The 24,990-nt window shown below is 42.9% G+C and overlaps 2 long non-coding RNA genes across 3 annotated transcripts; one reads left to right on the top strand and one right to left on the bottom strand.

Moving 5' to 3' along the window:
* The first annotated feature begins 1,237 nt into the window (after positions 1-1,237).
* LOC106037486 (uncharacterized) lies at positions 1,238-17,344 on the top strand. The gene is made up of 4 exons (XR_007167789.2): positions 1,238-3,818; positions 5,117-5,178; positions 13,918-13,996; positions 14,234-17,344. It is a non-coding gene; the product is annotated as an uncharacterized lncRNA (long non-coding RNA).
* Positions 9,922-23,747, bottom strand: LOC106037488 (uncharacterized). Of its 2 annotated transcripts, none has more exons than XR_007167787.2 (4): positions 23,477-23,747; positions 18,728-18,900; positions 13,258-13,352; positions 9,922-12,071 (listed from the first exon to the last, which is right to left on the bottom strand). It is a non-coding gene; the product is annotated as an uncharacterized lncRNA (long non-coding RNA). The 2 variants fall into 2 exon arrangements; XR_007167788.2 differs by lacking the exon at positions 23,477-23,747 and adding an exon at positions 21,729-21,990.
* Positions 23,748-24,990: the final 1,243 nt, after the last annotated feature.

The following is a 24,990-nucleotide window of genomic DNA, read 5'->3' as shown; positions in this document are numbered from 1 at the left end:
GAGGGGCTGTACAGCTCTGCCTCTGCTGCAGCTGCATTTCTTCCAAGGGCACACACTCACTGTCTTTCCTGTCTTAGCCACAAACACACAGAGAAAAAGGTGCTTCTCTTTGGTCTGCTTTCTCAAAGCCCCGATTTTTGGCAAGAGTTGCGTGGCAGAGCCTGGTCACGTGGAGGAAGAGGCTGCACTGGCTCCTTCTGGAGCATGCCATCCCAGGGCATTTGGCACACGTGGATGTTGGCACGTGTCTGGGATTTGTGATGGTTATAACAATCTGAGATTCTCGGACCATCCACTTATTGCTCTGTTATTTTTCCTGCTGTACCTGGAGATTGCTTCTTGGTTTTATACTCAGATCATAGCTGGTGTCAGGAATTTACAGAATTTACGGGCTTGTAAAACCATGCTTATCCAGGAAGCTGTCCCTCACTGTGTGACAGAAACAGCCTTGTTGCAGTGCCCCCATTGCTGCCAAAATCTTTTGCATTAAAAATAACACATTTGAAGCAAAGAGGCTGGTGGATGCCATACCGTCAGTGGGCTACCACGAAGTAGAGCAGTGCAGGAGAAGCACTGGAGTTGCTAGGCCATGGCTCTTCGTTAGGCCATGGCTCTTCACAACTCTATATGTATTTTCAGATTTTTTTTTTTTTTCAGATCCTGGAAAGAGCCGTGGGACCATCTCTCCTTGTCTAGGGCTTCTGCTTCTCAGCCTCCAGTGACTGCACTGATCCTCCTGTTCCAAGGCATGTCAAGCATGGTGTGATATATTGCAATTACCCCAAGGGTGGCAGTCCCCAGGGAGAGCTGACAGAGCTGTTCAGAACAGCAGAGGTTTTGAGTTATTTTCAGGTAGTTTAAAAGATCATTCAACAATTCCTTTACATATTTTACAGACTCTGCACAAGATTTTTCCTCTTGCAGTTATCTAAGTCAGGAGCAAAAATCACTCCCTGTTTCCTCTCACAAGCAAGAGAAAGAAGACTGCACTTCGATATCCGATGGCCACATATGAATTTGGAACACCAGACTTTAGATGTAGGACTCCAATGGAAAGGTATCTGTCCATTTTCTGAAAAATCAAGAGTCAAGGAGATTAAAGCCACTTCCAAGGATCTTGAGCTAGTTTTCTACTTTTCCACTCTGAGATTTTTAAAAACGTTTAAATGGAGGATCCAGAAAAATATCGAACCAGAAAAGTGTGATAGTGACAGAAAACACAGGGGCAGGTGGGGGAGGGACCTGAGGAAATCTTTGAAAGCCAGATTATGTTATGAGGTTGTCAAGGTCTGCAGGGAAAGTTTTGCTTAGCCAAAAATGTCGCAAGCTGAAGATGTTCTCTGGGTAACGTACCCAGGAGGGGCTGTAATCTGTTAAAACTGTGAGTGCACAGAGACATCGAAGGCAATCAGGGATATGCATAAAATGGCAGCCTTAATACTGACTTTGACTACTGTGTGTCACAAAACATGGTTGCCTCAGGCATGTGCTGGTATGGAGCCCTTGGTCTCCTCCTTCCCTTACCAGCAGTTGCACCTTTCTGTCTAGGGCCCTGGTGGCAACCCAGGTCCCGTGAGTCCTGCTAGGCCCTTTCTCTCACAGACATACTCCATGATAGTCTGTGCAACTTCCAAAATCCCTAAAATGTCAGTGCCTTGGCTGATCTCAGTCCTTGACAAAGGTATTTCAATCAAGCTTTGGAGCAGGTGGCCCAGGGAGGCCATGTGGGGGTGGTTCAAGGCCTGACTGGATAAAGCTCTGAGCGATGTGGTCGGGCTTCAGGGCTGACCTTGCTGTGAGTGGGAGGCTGGACTGAAACCTCCTGAGTCCATCCCACCCTGAAGTCTTATAGAAAGGAACAAGCAGGCTCAGGTCTCTGCAGCCAGTGGGTCGGGATAAGGCCCTGCAGTAAGAGCAGAGAGCAGAGGTTGGCAGGGCAGGGAAAGGGGGACCTGACCCTGAACCTCAGCTATGGGCCTGCTCGTGGTTATTGCGAACTGCATGGAGGATATGGCTCGGTGATGTTACCAACATCAAATATGAGCTGCTTGTACCAAGGATGATGGAGGTCTAAATACAGAGGGACTTCAGTGTTATTCAGGAATATGGGACGTGACACCAAAATCGGTGTTTTTTGCAGCTTCTTGAGATTTCTCTCCCCTATAGTGTGACTGCCACATAGCTGGTACCATTGCTAGAAGAAATAGCAATTTCTGGACTCAAGGGATGCTCCGTGATACCAATAGGCTCACTTATATTGATTCCATCACGAGGCAAATTAGATAGGCAAACAAAGTCACTGCTGTCAACTTTTAAGTATTTTTGCAGCCATGGAAATTTTCATTCTACTTGCCGCTCTTAATGATCCTTTTATTTCATAACTTCAACATTTTGTCTGAGTGAAGAGTACACTTCTAGCCCTTACAGATGCAGAGGAAAGCTTAACGGAGAGGAAACCTTGAGGTCCAATGAGTGATGCACTGACCTGGGTGAAGGAGATTTGTTATAACCTATGGGTTATCCCCTTACTTCTGATTTTGGACAGACTGTGTTCAGTACTTCCTGAGACGTGGTATCACACTGCAGATGGCTGGCTTCAGACAGATACTTTACTGTGAAGTCCATTTTTCTGCTGATGGTGCCCCCATCCCAGGAGCAGTTTGTTACCACACTGCGAGGCTGAATGTTCTCCTCCAGCTCGGCTGCCAAAGAGGACAATCTTTAAGTGCCTCTCCAGCCCAGTCAGACAGCTTAGCTAAAGGGCTGAGGAGGCTGATCTAGGCTTACCCTGTTGGCTTTGCAGGTTGAATTCAGGTTAACTCAGAGTCCCTTCCACCCGCATGTGTTAGGATGGGTACAGCAGACCTGAAAAGGGCCCCCCGTGCACGGCAATGTGCTCGTCATTCAGGCTGGATGGAGGTCCCAGGTGAAGCTCTCCGCACAGGCACTGCCTTGTCCTCCCTTCAGAGCAGGGAGCTGATGTCTACGTTTTCCCCTCTCGGGTGCTGTAGCAACTTATTCTGGAGCATCTCCTTCTTGCACTCACGAGAGATTTTTAACTCCCTTGCTTGGCACTCCATTATAATTTTGCTGTGGAAGGAGGTGGCAATTTCTGCAACAGGGCCATTGGGCGCAGAGCAGGACCCAGGTGACGAGTACAATAGAAGGGAAGGGGGCAGATAAACATCTTTGCAAAGCTTTAAAAATCAATTGATATTCTCCTTTCACAAAATGAAGGTGTTCCCTCAGTCCGTATTTATTGATCATTCACGGTCACTGACACCTGGCTTGCCAACGAGCTGCACAAGGGACTGCATGGGCACACGGCGCCGCTTCCCAGCGAAAGCACTTAACACGTGTTTCGTGTGGGTAACTTAAGGCGGTTAAATTGCCTGGTTAGCATCCCTTTTCGCTCACGCCCTGCCTCGAAAAACCACTGAAAAGAAAGGAGACATGGGGAGCGGGAAGGGGGAAGGGGAGCTATTGCAGGAGTTTTCACCTGGATACAGTTGCTATAGGAACCACTTACCGAGCATCTCGGCGCCTCCACTATTCACGGAAATTCGCTCGCCCTTAATCGCGGGCGAAGCTAAGTGGTTTACCCGTGAGTGGAGACATTCGGCCCCTGCTCGTCCCCGGTGGGCTGGGGACCGTGCACCTGTGCCGGCAGCAGGGCGAGGGGCTCCCTCGCCCAACAGGGAAAGCAGGGAAGTGGGAAGAGCGATGCAAACAGCAGCAACTGCGGTCAGGGGGCTGCTGGAGGGAATGGCCAAATGGAGGAGCTGTGGTGGAGAGCGGGGATGAGAAGAAGCCAAGAGGTAGCGACAGAAATCAGGACTTTTATCGCAAAGGGAGAAAAGGGTAGAGAGAGTGTATGCAAGCTCTGGAACAAATGGAGTTCTGGAAAAGGCGAGGGGGAAAAAATCAAAGCTGTAGGAGAGGTAGGTAGCATTAGAGGTGGAGACCTCGGCGAGTGAAACAGCATTAGCGGAAAGTGCCCGTCTTGGTGTTTGTAATGTGCTCCGGGATCCTGGGATGAAAGGCCTAAGCAGAAAGAGCAATACTGTGTTTTTTGATATAATTTTGATAGCTTTCACGATAGCTATTAGTTTCAGTCCTTGAAACCTCATCTCGATGGAAGCTGTGGCAGTGTTTCCGTGTCATTATCCCGCCACCGGGTATACATTTATACTTGATGGTGTGGTGGAAGTGCAGATTGCTGCTGCTGGAGCAGGGGCCTATCAGCCGCACATTAGGGCAACTCTTGACCCTTGGTTTGTGGAGAGTAGCTCATCTGCAACCAGGAGTAGACCACAGACAACAAGTTAATGACCTTTTTCCCACCGGTTCAACAAGAAAAGTAACTTCAAAATTGATACTGCCGAAGGAGCCTATATGAGAAGAGAACAGCACTAATCACCGCAAGGCAGCGAGGGGAGATCGTGAGGCAGGGAGAAGATTAAACAGAATTACACAAAGGACACCCAAGTTGAGCAAAGCACTTAAGTCGCTGCCTAATTTTAAACCAGAACTAGTGCAAAGTATGAGCCAATTTGAAGCGATCAGAGAGAGAACAATTCTCAGGATGGCTCAACGGAGTGGTGTCACTTAGCAGGAGTTCAAACGAGCGGAAGAAAAGCAGAGGAAAACTTTAAAATGGCTCAGAGTACACAACAAGTAGGCGAGCAGAGGTCAGGTGAAAAAGTGTAAAGTGGCAGAGGAAGAAGGTGGCAGCAATAGGAGTGAATTATAAGCTATTATGATAAACGGCAAATGGATTATGGTAAATCTTCTCCACGCCTATTTGTACACTGCAAATCAATGAGGGTTGGAACGTATTTACCATGTGATGCGCTTTAACTCCACAAATTAACGGTATTACCTTAAACAACTTCTGATAAATGCACCACTTCACAAAATTACACAATTTATGTAAGGAAACCCAGATTTCACATGTCAACTGATATAAATACAATATTGATATAATTGTATTTTTCAGAGATATGCATTAAAAATAGGACCTTTAAAAAACGTAAATTGAGCAAAATAGAAGTATATAGACTACCACGTGCTGTTTGTGCACTGCTAAGAGAACTTGAAATTGTTTTTCCTATAGGCAGCTCTGCAAAGGTCTGCTACCATGCAGCTCCTGACCTCAACAATTACATACGTTTCTGGGTAAGAATTTGTGCATAGTTTCTTTTAAAAATGTTTTGTCGCTACTGCCAATGTTTGTTGACTAATCTCACAAGAGAAATACAGCAGAACATTTGGTAAAAGCCAGGAGCCAGTCGTACCAAAAGCCAGATTTTAAATACCTGTAACATGTGAAGGGCAGGAGTCAAACAACAAAACGTGTTTGTATTGTGGATTCACATACCAGGAAGATGTGATACAAGTAGTGGAAGAAAAATGTGGGGAGAGACATTTATGTTGCCAATGTTCAAGCTAAAGAAATAGGCTGAGTTCTGGGTAGGGGTGAGAAAGACAAGCTGAAGAGTTTTACTGCTGCCTCTCAAGGCAAAGCGTACATGGGAGAGAGGACAGGTTCTCATCTGAGAGAAATTCAGCCAAAGCATCAAGCTTAACCAAAATCTCACGAGGAGGGAAAGTGCTCTTTCAGTGGGAGGTGGAGGAAAGAAGAGTTGATGGAGACAACACAACATGGAAATGCTGCCAAGGACTGGGAGATCTGGCAGTCCCATGGAGTTCTGCAGCCTGACCTGTGCAGAATAAGGATGTTGGTGTTTTCTAGCTTTGAACTCTCCCTCATGAACAGCATTTCAAGTTCTCTTTCTCTGGGTTATTAAGAGACTGAGAAAACAAACTTTCCCACCATCATTTCTCTCACACAGTCACTATTCTATTACATGTTTTCTCATGGCTACCGTTGCAGTCTCACTGACCACAGACCCCATTTGTTCATTCGTACTGCAAAGGAGAGCTCCCCTGCTCCGGCTTAGCGCTCCTCCTTCAGCCGGCAGGGTCCCCTTCTCCTCCGAGGTGGGAGGACACAGGGATTCGCCTGTCCTTGCAGACAGGGCTCTGTAACTGCTTTTTACAACAGCCCTGCAGCACCCTCCATACGACCGGTGTGCCGTTCCTTTTGCAGCAAAACGCTTATTTGCTTTTGGGCTGCAGACACACACCAGGCTGAAGCCTTCCCTGAGCTTTCGGAAACAGTGCCGGTCTCCCCTTCGCCAGCCACTAGATTCAGAGCAAGCACTGCATGGAAGGGGCACTAGGTCTGCCTTCCAGCCACCCCAGCAGTTATTTTACTCTTCTGTTATAAAAGAAATCGTTTTTAATAGAATCACAACCTCACTGGCTTCCCCATGCACAATGATTAATGTTATTACCCGGGTTGAGTAACAGTATTCAACACGTTGCCCCATTTTTATCCTAAATGTGAACTCCTGGCTCCATTGAAATCCAAACAGGTCTCAACAGATTTTTCAGGATTTTGTCCCCTGTAAGGTTTGTAACACCACTTCAAAACTTACAGCAGCTCAAAGAAACAGGCTTAGTGAAGTAACACTTGTTCAAATTAATTTACGTTGGCATGAAGTCAGTACAAAATACTAAGAGACCAGTTCAAATATATTCAGCATTTCTCAGTTACTTTGCACTAGCTTCCATCATAGCTGGAACATTTTCGGATGTTTTGCAGTTTTTAAAGCATGGGTCAGGATTTTCATTTTTTTTTTTTCTCCTGAGAATGATGCCACATAAACAACAATAGATCCAAGCCATTTATTCCCCCAAAATGAAAACAAAACTGAAATATTTTCTTCCCATGAAATCTAACAGAGAAAAATATCCTGATTGACAAATGATTTTTCAGTCCTTTCATCAAGTGAAACCTGGCTCTCAAGGCTACTATTTGAGACACTGACTCTTTTTTTTTTTTTTTTTTTTTTTTGAAGGAGCCTGTCCAACAAGAGATCTTTGACAGGCTTGAAACACTACAGCAACCTTTAATTTAGAGAAATTATTTCCAGTAGGGAAAGCGGCTGGTCATGTGCAGGACTCAAATTAGGACCAACAACAACAACAAAAAAAAACAGAAATCAGGATGCATGCTATCCAGGCTCAGCTCAGCTCTGAGGCTGATTTGTGCCTCGCCAGCAGCTGCTCAAATAAGGAGCTGCCCCGAGGAAATAGGTATACAAATGGCTGGGCGGGTGTTTTCTTCTTCTTTGCCTCTCACCTAAACCCCTGAAACAACCAGTTGCCCTTGTGGTGGATGATTATAATAATTATTGGAAAACAATTGAAGTGTGATCAGGTGGGGAGGGCAGTAATTGAAATATTGACAGGTGGTTGCTTTGTGCTGAACATCAGGTTTTAAGATCAGCTGTGTGCCCGAAGGGCTCCCAGCTAGGATGCTTCTGATAGCCCCTTTAATTAACTAAGGTATAGATTTTACTGCAGGATCTAGAGACAGACCAGAGCAAGTCTTTCTAGAAGAAGCTGTGAATTTCATACACTTATTTTTTTTCTGTTAACGAAAGCTTTAATACACAAGCTTTTATATTATTTTTGATTGATTTTCCATCTTTTCCTTTAGATAGATGTGTATGAAAACTACAAGTTTGCCTCTTTTCTCTGATGTTTAAATGTCATTGACACATGATATTATCACAATGGTCGATACTATTATCACTACTGGTTGATAATCGCATCATGAAGACACAGGTAGGAAGGGCAGAATTTAATACCCAGACAACTCTATCAAGGATAAGAGGAAAACTAATTTTTACGGACTCCCTGAGTTTATTTGGGGGTGAAATGTAGTTTATGGCCTGGACAGTAGATGTTATGAGTTATTGAGAAATTAACAATTAAAAAAACTATATCCTTGCTCAAGCATCTCTGATAATAAAATAAAATAATGTTTCTGGGATACTAACAAACAGATATTCGTCAAAACCTCCTTGTATTGCAAAAAAATTTCCTGAAAGGATGCTGAATTTGAAGTGCTTCTTGAAGCATTCACTTCTCATTAAAGGTCATTTCATCAGCTACTGCCTATGGATTGTACAGAAGATTCAAACATCCAATCTTGCAAAAGTTTCCACAAATCTAACTTTTTCTTTGAGCATGAGGTCTCAGACAGACTGTGTGTGATTTTAATTTTTTTGTGACCTTATAGAGGATATATGAGCTTTTCAATCAGCTGATGAGAAAAAAAAATAGAAGAAGGATGGGACAAGGAATTGCAGTTCAATTCATATAGGCAGTGCCCTTTACACTCGCTGAATGAGCCTCCTGCGTCAACTCAGACACCTTTACTGCAATTCATATTTCTGAGCTTGCTGTTTATTTGTGATTTTGGGATACTGATCTTCAGTAAAAGTTGCAAGCAATTGAACTATCTTTTTAACAGTCTTTGTAACTTCTGCCAGCCCCACAATTAACTAGGACATTTGGAAGTGTCATTGTGGTAACAGTTATTGGTCCGTTTCTAACATTTTTGTGTTAACTCTGTGAACAAATTGCAGCACCCTTACTAAAACCTTGGAAGCAATATGAGAAGCTGCATTGTGGGCACACACGCAGCTTCCCTGAATTTCTCCGTCAGGCCAAAGGGGCATGGCCAACAGGTCCTGCTCCATGGGTGTATTACCTGCAAAACCTACCATCAGGTAAAGGTTAATCTTTGTAATTTCGGATAAATTTCAACCCCTGCCTGCCATGCATGAGGGAGAGCTATTCAGAAAAGCCAGACTTGATAGGACTTTCCCTCTAGGAAATGCTCTTACTTTCTGAAATAGAACGTCCCTTGGCACAGCAGAAGCTGTGCTTGTCCACAGCCCTGTTCTCCTCACCACATGGTTGACCACATGGCCAGACCTCTTCACGAGCCCCTTCCATGCCTGGTGAGCTGGAGCAGGATTTCCTTGTTGGTACCTGAGGTTCTCTCTTGTGTAGAAATAAAATTCAATCATCCACCTTCTTGTTTTTTCATCATTCCTTCCAATCATCCTCACAAGTATTTTATTGGAAAAACATACAGGAAAACAAAGTAGGTTTGCTGAAGTTCAATCAGTTCCTTGTCTCGGGTTTGTTTTTTTCTTATCTGTTTTGGTGCCAGACCCGACAAAGTACATCCTCAGGAAAATTAGTAGTGTAAAGCATGAAAACAGACAGGCCAATGTTTAAGAGCCAGGATGTCTTTCCAGAGGCACTTTCAGTCAGATTTATTCCAACTTCTAACTAGTTTTCAGAAAGGCCACATCTTTGATTTAACAAGACTTGCAGAAGCATAGGTTATTTATTTGGGTAGCTAACTTCAGTCAACACACAGTGCAAAATTTCAGCCTCAGTGCTTTGATGGCAACCTTCTCAGTGGGGAGAGCGTGTTTCACACTGCAAGGTAAAAGCTTGATTTCTCCTCCAAACAGCTGATCGGCCTTGGCTCCTATTTGAGGGCACTCAGCAATTCTCACCGCTACAACACCTTTCTCTCAAGTCTTCTGAAAATACACATTGCTATCTCAGAAGACCAAACAAGGTGATGATTGTGGCAACCGTGGTCTTTTAATGTGCAACAAATCGTATCACTGTGTAGCTGAACCATCAGACACAAAACTACATATTAGCTGAACTTACAAAAGATATGGAGAGCTCCGGCTTTCCATCTGATGCACAGAGGTCAGAATCCAGAGCTACGGGGGAAAAACGAAAGATTTCCAAATAATATAGATTAATAAATAAATAAATAACCAAGAATTCTTAGAGTTGGATGTTAAATGAGTTAAAAGTTAGATGTGTTGGAAACTGAATATAATAAAGACATCCAGAATAAAAAAAAAAATCAATAAAAAATCAATACTAAACTGAGTTCCTTGTGTCCACTCTGAAGGGCATCCCACTGAGCTGCAGTGATTATTTAGAAGCCTGAAGACTGGACATGGATATAAAAGTTAGTCCTGCTTTGTACTGATATAAGAGTGGGGAACTCATACCCACTTTGATAATGTTGTCTCTTTATGACCACATGGATTTTTCTTTTTCATCTGTCTGTCTGTCTGTCTATCTACCTATCCATCCATCCATCCATCCATCCATCCATCCATCCATCCATCCATCCATCCATCCATCCACCACCTACCTATCTATGTATCTCTCTATTTAATGGAAAATTTGTACTTAATAATACAATAGAACATCGATGGAAATGATTTTAAACAGCACTAACAACTATGTTTTTACTAAATGAATAGCTCACAGCCTGGCCATAGAAGTAGACAAGGAGAGCCCTGATCTAAACAGAGGTGGTGAGGATGAACCCCCCCAGACTATAGCACATGATCTGCAACACACATCAGTTTTGCTTCAGGGAGAAGGATGTGCTGGGGTGAGGACAGGGAAAGGCAAGCTTCTCCCTACCATCTCCTAGCACCCCCCAAATCCAGGAAATCAGCATCAGATCAATTCCAGTTTTCCCATTCTTAAAAACTGGGCTAAAACACAGTTGCCTGCTGCCACCTAACATATTGCTTTCTGTATCACTGTATTAATATAGCGGGGGTCAGAGCATCATGATCAGTACTTTTGAAATGACCACACAAAACTGTCAGGTTAATGACTTTGGTAGTGTTTCACACCATTCAGCTCTGCTGACCCAGCCCCTGTGGCCAGTAGCATGCCAGCTTTGTTTCTCTGTCTGTGGAATTGCCTCTCTGGTCTTTGTGTAATCGCCTGATTCACTCGTGTCTCGGCAGCTGCTGAAAAATGCATTCTCTGTACCTAGGAAGAACCTGTATAAATATTCTCAATAAATAAATAACAGTTGTCATTTTCAAAATATGACAATCTCCAGTTGCCTGTGCTTAAATTGAATGACATGTCATTTATCCTAATAGATGTGAATGCATGTATAGTACATATGAGTGAGTCACCTAATTCTTATTCACCTCAGCCTTGGTCTCAGTTGGGGGCAAGTGCCTCTAACAGGGTTTGGATGGATCAAATCACAAGCAGAAAAATCTTGGTCAATTATAGATGCCTAAGGGTAAAAGGGAGGTGTCTTTTTCTCTTATTTTCCCCCCCTTAATCTAGCCAAGCACAGAATGCCCCTCCTATCCATAGGCTTACTGAAGGAGCAAGTCAATCTCCGATCTGTGGAATTTCTGGGAATATCTCTTCCCCCTGTAATTTAACATGACTCAGTTCTCCATCCTGATAATACAAGTGGTGAGAAAAGCTCCTAATCCTATTGGCATACCCTCTTGTCAGCACCTCTTTATTTCACTGCTTTAAAGGCTCAACATGTTTTGATTTACAATAAGCACTAAGATAACTGCAGGTGCCCTCTCTAAAAGCAAGGTTAACTCACCTGAGATGAATTCTTTTATTGCAAACAAAAGCAACACATGAGCAGGAAATACAATTAATACAGGTGCTTCCCTGAAACTTAGCAAATGCCATTTGTCTTGAAATGACATAAATCCCCATTATATAAACAGGCCCCAGAGGCTTTATTTGTATTATTTCTGGAGAGGAAGGATTTAAGCAAAAGATAAATGGAGTGGTGATGGTGGGGGGGGAGAAGTCCTTGTACCTACAAGGCATTTATTTGACAGTAAAACTACTAGAGTGCTATTTTGTGATTGTATTTAAAAATATGTAGATGTCTTAATAGAACCAGAAAAAGGCCAGCCTAGGTGGGATTTCCAAGTTAACTGTTTTTTGCTAGCTATGTGTAATATCCAGTATATTTGCAACACAGCACTCAAGCACTCAGTCTGACATAGAGCTCTCCCAGTGATTCGCTGTTTGGTGATATGAGGGCTGCATCCTTGTAGGCATGAAGCACGGTCAGGACCCAAGTGCCTGGGGTCACCATCGCAGAGGAAGGAGGCTCCATCCCAGCTCCCTCGAGGAGCACCCTGCAGGGTCCTGGTGCGGCACTTTGCGCTGCCAGAAGTGCAGCTCCAGGCATCCCCCCAGGCGGGGAGCAGGGGCAGGTCCCTAGGACCGCATTTCCACCCACCATCTGCAAGGCCGCTGCCATCTGGGGACGCTGGAGCTCATCGCTGTGACATTTGGAGAGTCCACGTTATCTGCCAGGGAAGAGGTAAAAAAGCATGATGAACCTATGCTGTCCCTTTTTGGGGAACGGTGCTAGGCCCATTGTTTTGGCCTATGCCTCTTTAGAAAGGACTGAAAAGGCAAGACAGAGCCTGACTTTCTCTACACAAATGAAAAAATGATTATCTTCAGTAGTAATAGCTCTATCACGAGGAGCTGGAGAATAAGGTATCTCCTGGACAAAAGGTTCATAAGCTTGCTAGAAGCATGTTGACAAGGAAGCACACTGGGAGGGTAAGAGCCTACTAGATGAGGTTTTACTGTCAAAATACTTCGGTTCTCTTTCCAGTTCTGCTACTGACTTATACTGAGCAATTGTAGAAAACAACCCCATTTCTCTGTGATTCTTTATGCCTGTCTTTCCCTTGTCTAGCTTGTCTATTTTGTCTATCTAGTCTCTCACTAGAGGTAGACCATGATGCCAGTTTTTGTTTGTTTGTTTTTTTTGTTTTAATCCAAAAGCTATGGTGCTATGGACAACAGTCTGTATTGCATAATTTTGTGAGAAATGCAAATAGCTTTCTTGAGGCTATGTACCTCTCTTCCTTTCCCCATTAACAGCTTCCCATGAACCCTCGTCATTGATCAAGAGATATAAAGAAGGGATAAAGCTATCATAGCTGCTTAAAGTCTAAAAAGCAAGTTTACAGTCATATTTGGATTATCATTTTTCTTAACCTTTTTCCTTTATAATTCACTTATAACTGCTTAAAAATGCAATCCAAAATTACCTAAAACAAAGATGGGGAAAAAGAAATTGTAACACTTGATAGGATCATCAGAAAAACAACTGCAATTATGTTGACAGGTACATTACACTAGTTTAGATATTCATCTGTATCATCACCAAATCCACTATCCTCTCTTTTTTCACCCCAAACCTGTGCTTTATCTGATGAGTGTTTGTGATCCTCAGATTTTAACAACCGAGGCTCTGATTTTTGCAGCCAGTCCTGCTCAGATGGGTTTCAGCAGCCCTGTGGAAAGCGTTGCCTCCAGGTTTACTGTGACCCCACCCAGGAGTCACTCTACAGAAAGCCAATTGCTTCATCTGGACCAACGTTGAAATACTGAGTTGAGCTGGGCTTCTTTCTATTCCCTACATTCTACTAAGCCAATAACTTCCAGTCTGAAGAAAGCAAAGGGGTAAAACTTTACCGCTACACCTCCCCAGGCTTGAGTTCATTGCACATCCCAATTGTCCTCCGTCGGATCTTTAGGTGTCAGAAAAATGTTGGATCAGTTCCTTTTCCCTGAAAATTCAAGATTTAGTCAGACATCTACTGCAACACTTTTCAGCCCCAGTCTGCAGACACTACCTGCTCCAGGAATGACAAGCTGACGTGGTTGTATGCTCAATTAAACCTGCTCTTCCTTTTTAAACAAGTGCTTTAGACTTCTAAATTATGTGCAAAGTTTTCTTGTACACTTTGACTACATTAAACTGAAGATGCCAAACTTTGGCTGCAAACCTTAACTTGGTTATTTGGAGAGGAAAAGACTAACACAGCTTTTTTGACAGATATTGAAGACAAATAAAAATTGCTTTAGAGGTTTTTCTTTTTTATGGAAAACACACAGCTTTCCTGGGAAACAATTCTAAAATGCGTGATGTGTAAAGCAAAGTACAAAAGCCCTACTTTCCAGAAGTCTCAAGAGCAAGAAGTTCCAGCTGACGTCAGCTGGAGATGGAGAACCAGTACCTGAAAATTTAGTCCTGATGTTCCACAAAACTTGCTTTGAAAACTTTACCAACTATTCAACACTATACTGAGATTGCAGGTGTCGTATTTTCACTTTAGGGCTCTTTTCTTACAGTTAGACTCCCATGAATGGGCCTTTTCCTTCATGTAGAACCCCACTGAGGTCATCAAAGGATTTGCGTCTAAAAACAGAGGTAAGTGTAACAGTTTGGTAAAATTATATTCCAGGCTGGCTGACTGGCCTGTGGATGTAAATGTCCTTTTGGGAAAATGGGACATTTTTATAAGAAAAGCTACTTTTGAAGTTCTTTAGAGTTTTTGTTGTCAGATAAGTGAATGAGAACTTAACACAGCAGAAGCAGCAGGTTTCTCCTGGTGCTGCTATCTCCTTCTAGGGTACTCATAACTCTTTTTTTTTTTTTTTTTAACAGTAAGAAGAGTCAAGCAAGCATCTCTGTCTCCAAAAATCATTTTAATTTTCTTTTAAATGGGTAGGTGGTGAGATTTTTTCCAGTGAATAAAAGGTTCATGAGGATCTTTCAGAAACTGAAGGTCATCACCAATTCCTTACTTGACAGATTCAAACTTCCAGGAAAGACCACCTCCCACCCACTGACACTTTCTGAGGAGTAGTAGAGGGTGATAGCCTACCTGCCCTTCTCTGACATGAGCAGCCACAGAGGGACGTCATGTCTGTTGCCATGTCAAGAGTCTGCTGTAATTCAGAAGGGTGCTGTGAGGCATCTGTGTCTGAGATGCAAAATCCTGAATGGAAAGGCCAACGTAGGAATAGCACTACTGAACTGAAGTGCTTCAGATGTGTTGGCCTTTATTGTAAGAATCAGTCACGTTCCCTGGTCTTCCCACCCCAGCTGAGAAGGGAGGATGAACCACTTTTTTCATAGACACTATATTGGTTCAAATTTGATCTTTACCAGAATTTGCTGACTAATCAGGGATCTTTGTGTGGAACTCAGCTACAAAGAGAAGAAAACATCACTAGCAGCAGGCACTGACAAGTGACAAAAGGAGACTGGTGGTTGTGTCTGGACGTATTGGCTGATGGTGGTCAAGGGACAGCCAGACCTGCTCTGTTACAGCTCAGAGCATGGCTCCTACTGAAAGACACACGTATGGTGCTGGGCTTTATTTGGGAGGCTGAACTGTATTTCCCTTGTGCTCACTTGCAGAGTACAGCTTGATGTTGCTGTGGCACCCCCTGGGCTGGGGTGGTCGCTGACAGTGCCCACAACATGAAAAGTCCCATGCCATGAGACAAGAATAAATGGCAAAGGCAGTAGAAGTCATCAGCGACCATCAGAAATGTGATGGGGGTGAATGTCAGACCATGCTACCTGGTTTGTCTTGCTCACCCTTTTCAGGGGATGGGGACACTGTCTTGTCAGTGTCCCACACTCTGCTCTAAGGCCTAACCCTTGCACCTGAACTAACCCAAGGGGGGAGTGGGGACTCGTAGCTGGTGGTAGGGGAAAGTGCACTGTCTGATAACGTGTCATGATAATAATCCACCGACTCTGTGAAGACTCAAGAATAAAACTCTTCGGAAAAAAAAAAAAAAGAGCTGGGAGTCATTCAAGTCCATCCCAACCATTCTTCAATAGTAGTTAATATGATTTGCAGCCACTGGCTTTAAGCAATACAGAGTCAGAGAAGATGAGGATATGGCTGTGGCGTATCTAATTTTCTGTCTCTAGGTAGCTCTTCCTAGGAAATGCCTTCAAAGCCTCTGGACTGATAAGAAGAAGCAGCAGAGTAAAGTTTCCTTCTAGAAAGGACAGGAGCAGAAGAGGTCTCTTGACAGGCCACATTTTTCAGTAGGGCAGCAGGGGTAGGGCCTTCAGGCCTATGCAGTAGAAACATCAACCTGTCACTTAAATTTACAAAAATTTACAGTGAGTCAGATGCAGAGAAACTCTATCCTCCTGCTGGAAATGACAGAAAAGTCTCTGTCCCTAAGCAGAGGAGGAACCTCTGCACCCAGAGAGGTAAGCCTATAGGATCTACCACAAGGAATGTCTCTGGGCACAAACACTAGAAAGGCAGCTGACAACTACTAGTTGCTAAAGACCAACTAAATCTTAAATATAATCGTAACACCATAACCACCAAGCTTCAAAATTCCATGATTTAAAAAAAAAAAAAAAAAAAAGTTAAAAAATCCTCTGTCAAAATGATCTTGTAATAAGCCTGGGAATGTCTTTTATTTCCTCCAAAATACAAAACACTCAAAGACACTTGTGCCATCAAGGGGAAAGATGTATGTCTCTGAGTCTCCCAGATTTCAGGGGTGCTTATGTATCTTTGTATGTGATGCGACTGAAATTATGATAATATTTTGTATATCAATATTTTGAGTTGAAATGTTTGCAGCTGAAATAAGCAAAGTAATTCACGCCCTCTTCCCAGTAATTCGTATGGGATTTTTCTAATTTTAAATTGGAGGATTTACATTCAAGATACACAAACATTTAACTAACAATGATGTGTTCAGGGAGCACTACATTCATTGAAATGAATCTGGAGAATTAGAGCAATATTTCTATTTGGATCCTGAGAGAGGACTGCAAATTCTGTCCATGACAAGGGGAAAGATCTGTATGGTCTAAATGAAACCCTGAAAGAAACAGAGCAATCAAAAGGATAAGAACCTGAGTAAAATAGGGCTATGGACAAGGCTTTTAGCAGATGGGTCTAGTGGTGTCAAAAGATGTTAAATGGTCACTAAGGAGGGAGGTGAAGCTATGAATATTTGATGTAGGAGAGATCATCAGCCATACAAGCTGGAACACATTGTATGGAGTAAAAGCAAAGGAGAACAAGGATTTGAAGAAGGGAAAGCACATTTGGTTTTCTTTGGATTACCATTTTGCCACTTGAATATGCTAAATACGTACATTTTAGGCATGAGATAAAACTCATCTACCAACCGTTTGTGAAGAACTTAGAATGAGAAGCACTATTATGTCAAAACAAAACACTTTGCATCTTCAAAAAGGTGCTGTTACTTATGGATATGATTTTCAGATGTGCCTGATCCCCAACTAGTATAGCTCTGTCAAGTCAAAAGGAGTTTTACTATAAAAGCTTGAAGTTTTTGAAAATCACACCTAATAATTTCTCAGAAGTTATATGGGAAGTTACGCTAATTCTAGGGAAATGCATTATCTGCAATACAAATTGACAGGATTAGATATAAAAGCTCTCCATGCAGATAGAGAGACAAATGCTCATTTGCAAACAAAAAACAGACAGCATTACCAGGTGCTGGTGCTATTGAGCTGCTGTGGTAGATTTGGCATTCTTATCTCATTCTTGCTTGAAAGTTGAATTGTGTTTGCAATTCTGATAATTTAGCAGAGCACAAAAGTAATATTGTTCTCCACGTTGCTCTATGAAGAAATGTTTCGCACACACATGATAAACACATTTCCTTCTTTTTAAACACTGTCTTCTCCCCTCCTCTTTGTCTCCATCTATAAGGCAAAATGTATATTAAAAAGGTTTCTGTCCCCTAGTTCTTCTCGGTTAAAAATCACGTATTGTGACAGAACTTCCACCCTGATTTGATTCCTATGCCAACATCATGCCGTGCACTGCACAAACAAAAAGTATATGGCAGGCTCCTGTTGGGGATTTTCCTCGAGTGGCAGATTTCCCAGGCATGCAGAAAGGGCCTGGCTGGTGCTCATCTCATTGCTCCTGCCACCTCCAGCATGGGAGCAGGACATGGCAGAGGGGCCAGGGTGCCCCAGCCACCCAAGCCACCGCTCCAGGGAGTACAGCATGGCAGAGCTATGGAGAACCAGGAGGCTGGATTTCTTCCCAGACACTCACCACGTTTTCAAAACAAAGCCCCAAACCTGCCCTTAATTGTGTTGGGAATTTTGAAGACGAACGCAATTGCCTTCTCAGTAAGCTCTGTTCACAGCTGGGATGCCCACAGGATGCTGCTGCCAAATTTCTAGTGTCTTCCATGAATGCTGGTGGTTAGACACTAAGATGATAGATATCTTATGAAAGAACTCTAAGATGAACAGATGAGTAGAAAGTTCCCTAAATTCAGAGCATGCAGGGAAAGAGAGGAAAGAGGTCGTGGCAAGCTGGCACTATTTTCATAATTATAAGTAAATAGGCTTTTAGCATCAGCAAAGCCCCCATAATCTAATCCTAGTAATCTAATCAAAGAGCTTGTGAAAAACAGATTCTATATCCATATGATGATGTGATGACCTATAAAATGATGATAGATGTTCCTAGCTGGCATTGGTAACTAGGAGAGAAAAACATGTTTGTTGTGTGCATTATCTGAAAATACAAATAACATAATTCTGTACTGACCTGTCTACAAAAGTCCCGAGTTCCACTTGTTAAGTTTGCAGATTGGTTGGACAGAGATATATAAATTAGGAAATCAAAAGACATTATAAGAAATGCAAACCTTCTAAAACATCACTTCTAAAGGCCTATACCAAGAAACAGCTCTACTCCCACCTAGTTCCTCAAAAACAGACAATACCAGTGAAAATATTTGCACAGTAGGTAGCAACCCTATCTAGCACATCAGAAGCAAGCCAAGATTGGCAGACATAAAGGACCAGCATCGCACACTTCACTACCTTTTTCGGCAAAGACAGGATAGCTTTGTACCAGATCGTCTGCAAAATGAATGTATTTTAATATGAAACATTAAATCTAGAATTGCTGTTAATAGAATAAGACACACTTTGTATACACTTCTGTCTCATACTGCATACTACTATTTCATGTAGTATTCTAAGATGCCAGATACTGTGGTGATACGGAACTAGGAAACTATTAACAAATTACCTCCATAGAGATTTCAAAAAATGAAATAGCATATTGAAACAATAAAGAAAAATATATTATAGGATTTACAGACTTACCTCAAAGTCAGCTGGGGTTCAGATTAAGGAAAGATGGATTTCATCGATGTGAGTTGTATAAGGAGGAACTGTGGGTCTTGCTTTTTTTAGGTATGGAGTAGATATTTGGAATTTCAGTGTTTGTGTTAAAGCCTCTTCACTTTTCTGCCTTGTAGCCACATCCTTTCTATATTCTGTTTGTTCAAAAAAAAAAAAAAAGGAAAAAAAAAAAAGAAACTTTAAGTTTAGGAAGAAATCCCTGCTATCCAGCACCATGCAATTAGCATATATGAATAGGAAATGAATTCCTGCTGCTCTGGACCATTGTTAATCCATATTGATGGGGTAGAAAACATGACATCAACTGTAAAAATCCAAGAACATTCCTTAAAATATTCAAATGATGTGCCTGGCCCTGCATCTCAAATTCTCATTGACTTTGTGGGTGCCTGGAATGCACAAGGAATGCAGGATTAGGGACACGGGTACGTGTGGTATGCCTACCTTGAGAGCAAAAACAGTTTTTGATGCTGTCTGAAATTCTCAGAGACAAATATTCAGGTCAAAGGAACTTTACAAAAAATACATACAAATTTTGCACAGCTGCTATTTGTTCTGGGCCAGATGCCACCATGAGCTGGATGGGGCTCTGTTTAGCTGCTACTGAAGCAGTGTGTGCACACTGCACCATGCAGTGCTACAGGAGCATAGAGATAAGCATTTCTGAGCTCCCTCACTAAACCCACAGCTGTTTGTCCTTTTAACTTGTCTTAGTTTTTACAACATTTATGCAAACCAGTAACATTACAAACTTGTCTTTATTTGATTGTTTGTAATGATGGGAGATAAATCTCGTTATTCTGATACAATTTCCATAATGGTAGAGGCACTGGGCAACTCTGTATTTTCTAGGAAGTTCTCAAGAATTAGCCCTGAGGAATTGCCCTAAGACTTACCCAGGAAGACTCATGAGCCACCTCAAGTGGTGTACATTAGAGCAGCCCTGAGGCTGGTCATAAATGTAGTTAAAACCGAAGTTAGTGCCTATAGCACTAGAGACAGAAGTAGCATTAAGAGGTTGCAATTGCATTTACTTTTACATTCCTCATCTTTTTTCTGTCCTCTTTTGTACAGGAAGAAGCATCCCCTTCCAAGCCAAGAAACTGTATCTGTGGATCTCAGTGTCCATTAAAAAATACATGTAAAAATACCATAATCCATAAAAAGATAAGTTCAAGTCTGTCTGTGAGAAAATATCTGAATATCCCTAGTCTCCAAAGAAATGTATCTGTCTACTTAATGTCAGACCACCATGGCGTGGGCTGGCTCAAATGCTTTCTCTCAAAGCCCATTTACTTAAATTGTGGTTCACAGACTGTTGACCTACTCAACTTTAATGACATCTTCTGAACCATCATTACCGATAGGGGAAGTGTGTGAGCCATTTCTCACCCAACAAATAAAGGTTCAAAAGTTTTGAGCACAAGCTAGTCCTTTACTTTTAAGACCAATCTTCTACCCCAAAAAGTCAAAGCCATTAGTCCATTTTAGGATTTACAGGCTGTGAAATGTCATTCTAAAAAGAACATCCATTTTTGAGTTATCGGAGTACAAAAGCTGTCTTATAAAAGTATCACAGTACCATTGATAATAGCTTTGGCAAAGACCTTTCAGGTCATCTAGTCCAAATCCTGGTAAGGAACAGTTATACTAACCTTTTGTATCAGCCTTGTTTTGAACACCTCAAAACTGATGCAACTACACGACCAAAGAGTTTGTTCCAGCACCTATTTCCTTTTCCTGTAATCCTCTAAACCTGACTTTTCCTTTCTTTTGAGTTAGGCTGCCTGTCTCTCTTTATTAAATTTCAGCAGCACAAAATGTTTCTTTCCTGAATTCTTGTCAACTTTTACCTTAGATGAGTGGAAGGTCTGGTTTGGACATCCAGCTGCTGAACTGATGGGCTCCTCAAACTTTCTAAGGCTGTTTTCATTTGCTTATCGTTTTGCCAGGATTAAACCATTTGAGCTGACATTTTTCTGCATCTAGCTGATTTCTTTGAGGGTACAGAACTACAGCCAAAGGATCCAACAGTTTCCAAAATCAACAATAGGAAGAAACATGATATTAAGATATTTGGGTGGCATTTTTTGGCAGAGGGGTCTTAAAATATGGGAGGGACTGCTTTCTGTGGAAAAATATGCTTTTTTCATCAGCACAGAAACCTGCTCAACATAGTATTGGGTTCTGGAAAACATGCAAAGAGAAAGAAGTAGTTTGGGACAGACAATCTGTCAAATCAATACGGTGCAAGTAAAAAACTGGCGGTCTTTGGGCAATAAGACCTGCCTGGGAAGCGTAGCAGAGCGTTATGTCACTTGGCTCCAGGAAAAACAGACCTTGGTAGTTCTCTGACTTTGGTGGGATACCAGACTAAATCTCAAATAATTCTGCTGCAGGACAGCAAAAAGAAAACGTCAAAACATTTCAAGGGCAAAAGTAAAATCTCTAACTAGGAATCTTCATTGTTAATGGATTTTTTTTTTATATATTTTATTTTTGATGTAGTGAATAAAGCATAGCAATTGCAAATCCTCATTGGACTATGCTTTTAGAATATTTACTTAGCTTTTCTACCTATCATCACATTTACCAATCAGCTAATACTGAATTCCAGCTGAAATCTCAGAAGAATCAATTTCCAGTGTTTCTTCTTCTTACGCATGCACCACAAAGTGAAGAAACTCCAAGTTTAAACCTACTGAAGAAGAGGAAGGAGAGGCTGGAGGGCCTCTGTGTCATGGGATTCGGAGCTGCCCAGGCACAGAGAGCATGCAAGCCACCACAGGTAAGGTCTCCTCATGGTCCTTACGTGATAGACCCTGTGCCTCGCTCCCCCCAAGCCTCCCAAGCACCATCCCGTGCAGCCCCCACAGAGGCTGGGGGAGGCAGGCGGGTGCCGTCGGTTTCCACTTGCCTATTTCCTTGTAGCTACGACAACCCACAGAAAGTGCACCCGTACCCATATAATCAAACCGAGCAGGGCTGGTGACAGCGGGTGTCACGCGGGAGGACTTGCCAGCAGTGCCGCTTGGCTCCTTCCGCAGCAGGGAGCAAGGCACGAGCAGATCGCCTTGCTCAAAGCCACAGAGCGTCAGCCCGGGGCAGGTGAAATGGCTGACTCCTTGCACTCCGAGCTGCTGACGCTAAAATGCCTTCACGAGGTTCTGCTTCCAACCGCCTCTACCCAAACTTTGGGTGAAGTCTGTGTAAAACGAGTGATTATTTCGTTAAATTCCTTGGCCCTTCGCTGAGCTAGCATATCCTTTCTTGCTCAGTATTAACACTGATTTCTTTATTAAAAAAAAAAAAAAGTGAACATGATTGAGTCATTTTCCCAGACTCTTACCAAGTTTCTGTGTAAATGAGATACTTTATTAGATACTGCATTCCCTGCTTTGTGTGCACGGTTGTGTTTAGGAAGCAAAGCAGACCCTAGCTCTATTTCTCAGTACAGTGAAAGATCAAAGCACCACAGAAGCTGTGTCACATAGTGTGTTTTCCCCTGTCTATGTCCTTAATTTTCTTCTTCTCAGCAGAGCTCTGTCATTTTAACCCATGAGAGAAAGTGGTAGCTTCTCCCTCCATGCAAGTGGGTGGGAACACTGCCATTGGTATATCAGGAACAGATGACTTTTCCCTACTCAACCTTCATCCAGGGAAGCTTGTCAGATGTAATAGATGGGGCCGCTGTACAGGTATGTGACCCTCAGTCTGCCAAAAAAATTGTCCTGCATGCGGGATGCAAACTGGGGAAATAAAAACCTCTTTGGTCATTGCAGGGTATCAGCTCCTAATTTTAGCTGCTCGGCAGCATTTCTGAGGGTAGAGGATTGCTTTGAATGGCCCTTGTGATGTTTCCTCAGCCGTTCAAAAGCTATGTATTTTTAACTTGGGCCATTTTCCCACCTTCTTGCCCACCAGCTTGACTGGATTTCTTGCTTATTATGACTCCTACACTGGAAACATTTGCTTCTCTCATTATTTGCAAAGTAGAAGTTACCAAAGCAATATAAATAATTCATGAGCATGCCTGCTATGTATGGGAATAAATTGTATATGTGCGAGAGGAAGATTTCAGGGGGTACAACTGTTGGAACAAATGAGTGCAAAAGACCCTAAAACCAGGCTGGATTTGTGGCTAATTTCTACCAGGCCAATAAAACATGAAGGAGAAAAATCAGAGGAAATGGGCTGGCAGATGACCTAACCTGGAAGCAATTTGAGGCGAGGACAGTGTGTTACAAGTGTGTACACAGCCTGAGTACATACTATGAGTAAGGGGGGGTGCAAACTGTTGTCTGGGCGCTACCATAATACAGCTAACCACATGGATATTCTTTACTAACGAAAAACAGTAAGTAGTACATTTTACTTCCGTCACAGTAAAGGGGTTAGAATAATAGAATCATAGAATCATAAAATATCCGGAGTTGGAAGGGACCCATAAGGATCATCAAGTCCAACTCCTGGCACCACACAGGTCTACCCAAAAATTCAGACCATATAACTAAGAAAGAGAACAGTCCCAAATGCTTCTTAAACTCTGACAGGCTTGGTGTTGTGACTGTCTTTACAAGTTTACAAGTCTTTACAAGTAGTTTACACGAGGGAGAGAAGGAAAATGGTGGTGGAAGATGGCCTTGTTTCAGTATAAATTACAAAACCACCAAATTAGCTACATTGATATGGATCCCAGTTTTAACTGACCTGCTGTCTGCCTGGGAAGTTCATGAGATGTCCTCACGGGGAGCTTTGTCTCTCTGACCGTCCATCAATGCTGCAAGGAAAGACCTGAGATGTTGAATGCTCAGCCACGTGAAAAGGTGAGGAGAGGGCTCAGTGCTTTGCAGATATTGGTCCAGGTTTAGGTGCAGTTCATTCCTGGAGAAATTCTTAATGCATTCATTCTTCAAGTATTCATTCAAAGAAAAAAATGTTGGAAGCCACATTTTGCAGTTACCAGACACTGCCTCCCCCAGTGACCACCCACAACCAAGCTGTATCTTTGGTGGCCTTCAGGCACATTTGGGAAAGGCGTGGGTATCCCCACCTCCCTGTCATTTATCTGCCTGCTTCGCCCTGGCTCTGGGACACTCTCCATGAGCTCTTTGGGCAGACCAGGCCCCAGCTGGGCTCCCTCACTTGAGGAAGTGTTGGGCCCATGACACCTCTGAAGGGATGGAGAACCAGCCCTGCCTCCCCAGGGCCGTCTGCCGCATGGGGCTTGCCCACGAGGGTGTTGAGGCCGGTCTCTGAGCGCATCGGCTGGCCTAGGCCCTCAAAGGGCTGAGGTGGATGGAAAACCCAATTCTGGCTCCAGCAGGAAGGGGTGCCAAGGGGTCCAAGCCGAGAAGGAAAGGCGAGGTTCATGGGTTTAAGCTCAGCCTGCCAGCCATTTTGTGTAACAGCTGTCTGGGTTCCCTCTATAGCCAAAGGAGATAAATGGGTTAAAGCACCCCTTACAGACACACGTTTCTTTGCACTGACTATTGGCATTGCTCAGACAGCTTCCTTTGACTTCTAGTTATCCCCAAGTGACTAACATTATACAAGCTGGATCCTGCTCTGGGCCCTGAAAGTAGCAGCTCCTCATCTGCTGTGGGAGTTGGGCGGCCCCTGGGAGCGGGCCTGTGGCGCATGGGCTTCGCTTTAGGCAGCTCTGCCCTGCCTCAAGCACAACTGCTGGTGTGTTCGCTTCTTGATGGGAGGTCAGGAAGAACAGATAAATCAAAGGTAATGCTGGAAATTTGGCCCATTGAGTTTTAAAATAGAAAGAGGTCTTAAACAGCACGTGGACTCCAGTGCTAAGGCATGTGCAATGCAAGTTAGAGATGCCAAGATAAGCTTAGCCTTTTCCTGTTATCGGTATGTACATCACCTTTGACATTGCTTGACAAAAACATGTTTTATAAAACAGGCACGTTCCTTCTCCACAGCTCATAGAGATACAGAAACTGAAATCATATTTTATGAATGGAAAATGAAATTAGCCTGAAATTACAGTGATAAATGTAGCTTTAGAAAATCTTAATTCACTTCAGTCGAGTGATTAACTTCTGCCACTCCACTGTGCTCAGTTATTGTAAAGTCATTTGGTGACATTAAACAATTAAACTTTAGACCTGGGAATAATTTTGCAAATCTTTATAGAACCATAAAGTTCATTATTGTTTTACATGCTTTCGATGAAATATGGTGCGTAACTCCAGCTGTTTACTCTA

This window comes from Anser cygnoides, chromosome 2 (genome assembly GCF_040182565.1).
Source record: "Anser cygnoides isolate HZ-2024a breed goose chromosome 2, Taihu_goose_T2T_genome, whole genome shotgun sequence".
Lineage (NCBI taxonomy): Eukaryota > Metazoa > Chordata > Aves > Anseriformes > Anatidae > Anser > Anser cygnoides.
The sequence above is the reverse complement of the archived record's forward strand: the minus strand, read 5'-3'. Positions and strand labels throughout refer to the sequence as shown.